The sequence below is a fragment of the Peromyscus eremicus genome, chromosome 8b (genome assembly GCF_949786415.1).
Source record: "Peromyscus eremicus chromosome 8b, PerEre_H2_v1, whole genome shotgun sequence".
NCBI lineage: Eukaryota > Metazoa > Chordata > Mammalia > Rodentia > Cricetidae > Peromyscus > Peromyscus eremicus.
In genome coordinates this window covers 22,182,049-22,187,589 of record NC_081424.1, presented here as the reverse complement: position 1 = coordinate 22,187,589, position 5,541 = coordinate 22,182,049, and the positions used below count along the sequence as shown (strand labels likewise).

The window sequence follows — 5,541 nt, the reverse complement described above, 5'->3', positions numbered from 1 at the left end:
AGGGTGCTGCTACACAGATGACAGATCTTTAAAATATTATATATATATATATGTGTGTGTGTGTGTGTGTGTGTGTGTGTGTGTGTGTGTGTAAGAACTGATGCTTTGAGAAACTATTGACCCAAGATCTTAACCATTGGTAGATTTTTGTGCTTGAATTCATGTTTTGAACTCCATGTGTAGTTTCTAAGTCTCTGAGGGCAGGGTGAGGAGACTCCAAGTATGCCGCCCTTAACTAGAGTGGGCCGTTCTGGTACAGGTCGGAGTGACGTGACTAGAGACAGGAGATTGGACCAGAGCAAAGAATTTTGAAAGTTTTCATGATGAAGAAATGATAATCTACTTATTAGGTAATGATTTAACTATCTGAGCCTAAGTGACCCAAACACTGTACAATTTATACATGCATGAGAATGTCACATGGTACCTCATTAATAGGCACAAGAACTTAAGTTTTTATTCATTACTTTGAATGAACTTAACTAAAAACAATACAAAATTAAAATACCATGCCCAAGAGCCGTGGATGAGTTATATTCCACATTGGTGAGTTTTTGTTAATCTCTTCCTGAAAACTGTCTGAATGTGAACTGCTACTGTATAGTTAAGATTTCTCTCAGGATGACCTCGTGTTATTGTCAAAGTTCTATTACATTTCTAGCAGAGTTTTTGCTGCTAGAAACCGAGGCGTCGGGGCGGGGGTTAATTAACTTGTAGATTACTAGGGTAGTAGGACTCTGCCCCGTCACCTGCAGTTCCAATACTTACCACTAGAGGGAGGAAGCACACCACAGAGCGCAGCTGCAAGTAGCTGAGTTTCTATGGCTACTTGACGCTCTTCCCTGCGGCCAGCTAGCAGGAATGGGCATGAAACTCGGGTGCCCCATGCCAACAGAAACTAGGAGTCTTCTTGTCTGAAAGAGGTGGGTTTGCCAGTGATGGGAAGCGCCTGTGAAGGGAGAAAGGTTGGCACGCTTGGCATCCTACGGTAGTTTCCTTACCTCAGCACTTGTGGCGTTTCTTTGATTTTGTTACGTTTTATATGTTTATTTTATTTATCTATCTATGCGTTCACGAATTCATTTATTCTTCGTTATTTTTCCTTTTTTTTTTTGGTTTTTCGAGACAGGGTTTCTCTGTGTAGCTTTGCGCCTTTCCTGGAACTCGCTTTGGATACCAGGCGGGCCTCGAACTCACAGAGATCCGCCTGCCTCTGCCTCCCGAGTGCTGGGATTAAAGGCGTGCACCACCACCGCCTGGCTATTTTTCCTTTCTTTTTGTTTGTTTGTTTGTAGACAAGGTCTCCTGTAGCCCACTCGACTCATTATGTAGTGGGACCATGACCTTCAACTAATCATATGTAGCCTGCACCTCCCAAATGAATGCTACTTTCTTTAATAGCATTTAGGGGCTCTTGGATCACCAGGAACGTAGATGTGGGGTATTTACACCAGCTGATCTCTGGTTAGTATTGTGGATGTGTGCAGCTCTACCCTCTGGTACAGCTGCTTCTGCTCAGTCCAAGTCTCACGAACTACTCCATGAGGTGTACTGTATAATGATCAAGTACAGAGATAAGAAACCTGGAACACAGACCTTCAGTCCCAGGGCTGAGATCATGCAATCACACAAAATGGGGTCTCAGCCCGGTGGTTTCTGGGAAAAGCTTCCCAAGTTCATGAGAGGCTGGAAGAACGACATCTAAGAGTTAGATGGGTTTTTCTGGCTCAAAAAAAAAAAAAAAAAAATACAACGGAGTGGAAGAAAGAGGAAGAGAGGAAAGTAAAATAGGAAGAGTATTAGACATAAGAAGTAGAGGGGCCTGGGGGAATATGCTCAGCACTTAGGAGAGCCTGTTACGCAATCATAAGGACTAGAGTTGGAATTCTAACACCCATATAACAAGACCCTGTGCATGTCAGGAACCCAGCTAACTGGGACAGCAATAAGACAATTGCTGGGCTTATTGGCTTAGAGCCTAGGCAAGAAGACATGAGCTCAAGGTCCAGGGAGAGACTTTGCCTTGAAGGAATAGGTGGAGAGTGATGTAGGAAACACCTGACTCCCTCTTCTGGCGTCTACAACTACTCACAGATGTGTACACCCCCACACACACACACGCACACCCCCACCCACACACACACAAATGTTTTTTAAAAAGAAATGGAACCTAGAAAAACATTAAAAAGGAAAAATAAAAGGTATATATGTAGCAACTATCTATCTTATATATATATATATAAATATATAAAAGATTTATTTATTTATTTATTTATTATGTATACAGTGTTCTGCCTGCATGTATGCCTGCACACCAGAAGAGGACACCAAATCCCATTACAGATGGTTGTGAGCCACTATATGGTTGCTAGGAATTGAGCTCAGGACCTTTGAAAGAGCAGCCAGTGCTCTTAACCTCTGATCCATCTCTCCAGCCCCAGGTATATACATTTTCAAACACTGAGTTGAGCTAGGCGTTGTGGCACCTGTGTACGATCCCAGCCCAGGAGGTGGAGGCAGGAGGATTAAAACATGGAAGCCTGGGCTAAGTAGAGATACCTTGTCTCTAAAAACAAAACAAAACAACAACAAAAACCCCAACAAGGCTGATAAGACGGTTCAGTGGTTAAGAGCATTTACCATCACAAGCCTGAGGGCCCGAATTTCATCACTAGAACCCATATGAAGGTAGAAAAAGAGAATGCGTCCATAAAATTGTCCTTAGACATCTATATGTGCACCACAACATGCATTCACCCTCTCCTGATAATAAACAACAGGTTTGAAACCCTAAACAAATAAAACACCCAAACCAAACAATTGTCTTCAAAACATTAAGTTGACTGTAAATTATTATTCTCTTTATCCAAATACTTAAATGTTAAGGGTTACCTATTTCAACTTATAATGAAAAATTAAGAAAGTATTTGGCAATTTGAAATGTGTGTAGTGTATGTACATTATTTTATTTAATTTCATTATCTTTGAATTAAAACGAGTAGGCAGACACTTCAGGGATACCATGGTCACAGACGTAAGGACCGCTGCAGTGAAGTCTAGGGGCAAAAACATGGATTCTACTCTCAATATATTTTGATCATTATTTAAAATATGAGCCTACATTGTGAGGTAAAACTCAATAAAAAGACCTTCTAAAGAAATAGTCACAATCTTCGTAGCAACTATCATTATATAACTACTGTGGAAATCTCACCGTCTAAAATGCTTTAAAAATATCACTTATTGTCCTATTGAAAAACTATTATTTTGTACAATATAAATATAGGGAATGTAATTTATATCTCACATTTATTAAAAACCTTAATTTTTCTTTTTTTTTTTTTTTTTTGGTTTTTCGAGACAGGGTTTCTCTGTGTAGCTTTGCGCCTCTCCTGGAACTCACTTGGTAGCCCAGGCTGGCCTTGAACTCACAGAGATTCGCCTGGCTCTGCCTCCAGAGTGCTGGGATTAAAGGCGTGTGCCACCCCGCCCGGCAATTTTTCTTAATGTAACATATTGAATGTTTCATAATGTCCTCATCCATGTGTATAGTAAGGATAAATATTTTATGTTCTAAAACACATTGTTTACCCATATGCTGGGTTAGAACTGGCCTTCAAATGCAGTTGAAATATTAGATTTCAAACATACACTGTACTATTTACATGGATTGTGTTTCTTCTCTTTCCCAATGGGAAAACAGAGCCTATAAATTGCAACTGTATCATTTGCAATGAGACTTTGTTTTACTGAATCCTATAGAGCATCAGGTGTTTCTCTGGTGGTCCTTAAACTGTGACTTGATTGTCCCATGTCACGTCAGATCCCATCAATCACATGTCATTATTTATTCACAAGGAATTCTTTGAGACAATATCAATGATATTATGAGTTCATAAAGGTCTGTCAAGCACTACTGAAAATTTCAGAATCTCAAGCTTGCAGGCCAAGGAATCTCTGCTTGTCATAACTTGGTCAGTAGTTTACCAGATTAAGAGTTTTTGACAGTGATTCTTGACAAACTACTCTTCAATGATAAAGAAAAAACTTGAGTAATTTGCTGGGGCACAGTTAAGGTTACAGAACCATTGCCATGTTGCAAATCAAATCAATCCAGGGAGGAATCGGAGTGGAAAGGAGTTTGCAAATGCAAGACTTGGTTTTGAATCATGGCTTCTCATGTTCCAGTGATGTAACTTCGTACAATCACCCTAATTCTCAGAATCACAGCCTATCTTCTGTGTCATCTATCACACAGAGCAGTGTGAGAACGACAGGGAGGAATCTACTTGAAGGAAACTTACAGATTACAAAGTACTATTACATGACCACACCGTTTTGTTGAGGGCCTACTGGAATAGGAATCCGATTCATTATTTTAAAACGCAAAGGAAAGGTATTTATTGACACAATTAGGTCTTGCATATGCAGGGCTACCTCCATTTATAAAAGAAAGTCACCCCATGGGAGTGAGATCATTCCTTCTGTCCAGTGTCTTCATGCACGTATTTTGACCGCTCACAGATTCAAGCAAATGCTGAATTCTGAGTCATTGTTGTTGAGAAGACTCCTCCAACCCCTACACACTTTGCTATGTATTTCTGCTGGCCTGGTACTTACTAAGTAGTTGAGATTGGTTTCAAACTCATGGCACTCATGTTCCCCATACCTTCTAAATGCTGTCTGGGATTATAGGCATGCCTCATCGTACCTAGCAAAAGTGCTCTCTTGTTGACTGACATATGTCATCAGAGTTTTACTGTCATGATTCTTCAACAAGATAAGCTGTACCAATCTTACCAGGAATTTGTAACTGAGACTGTTCTATGGTCAAAGGTGTCCATTCAGAGGCCACATGGGATTTTGCGTTCCTCTTTGATTTGTTTTTACAGATGGTCTGATGTGAAGCAACTGTTCTTCTAGCAATCTGTGATTGCAAGCATACTCTGAATTAACATTTTTTTTTTGTAGGCAAAGTGTAGTGCTGTGTCACTAAAGTTTGGGAAGAGGAGTAGCAGCTAGAGTCCAGATGCAGGGAGACAAGCCCTTGCCGAGACACGGTTTCCACTAAGGTCAAGTGCAGTTAAATTGTCCTTCTATTTTCGGGTTTAACCTCCGCTCTGACATTTAAGCGCCCTATGCTTCAGCTGTCTTGCAGATAAGATCTTTGCTTCTATAATAAAACTTTTGTGTTGTGAGGTTGCAAATTGACTCCACCATGACTTCAATGGGCAAGAAAACCCAGCTTCATTCTGCCTTCTGGAGAGTCAGAAAACATATAGAAACTGGTTTGAACCTAATTCAGTTGGAGGCAGCGGGATTCGGCAAGCTAATTTTTCTCTTGGGTGTACCACAATTTATCTTGTTTTAACATAAGATATTTGGGGATTCTGCTGCCCAGTACTGGGTGCATTTCAATGTAATATCATTTGCAAGGAGATGGGGAAAAAATTCAGCCTCCAGTGGCATTTTGTGGGGAGGAATCTGGAGTTTCCTTGAGAGGGGGCTGTTGAGAGAATTGAAGGGAACAGGATTTGCTTG

The 5,541-nt window shown here is 40.6% G+C and overlaps 1 long non-coding RNA gene across 1 annotated transcript; it reads left to right on the top strand.

Annotated features, from left to right (window-relative positions):
• Positions 1-801: 801 nt before the first annotated feature.
• Positions 802-5,207, top strand: LOC131918370 (uncharacterized). Its single transcript, XR_009380961.1, has 2 exons — positions 802-923; positions 4,972-5,207. It is a non-coding gene; the product is annotated as an uncharacterized LOC131918370 (long non-coding RNA).
• The last annotated feature ends 334 nt before the right edge of the window (positions 5,208-5,541 follow it).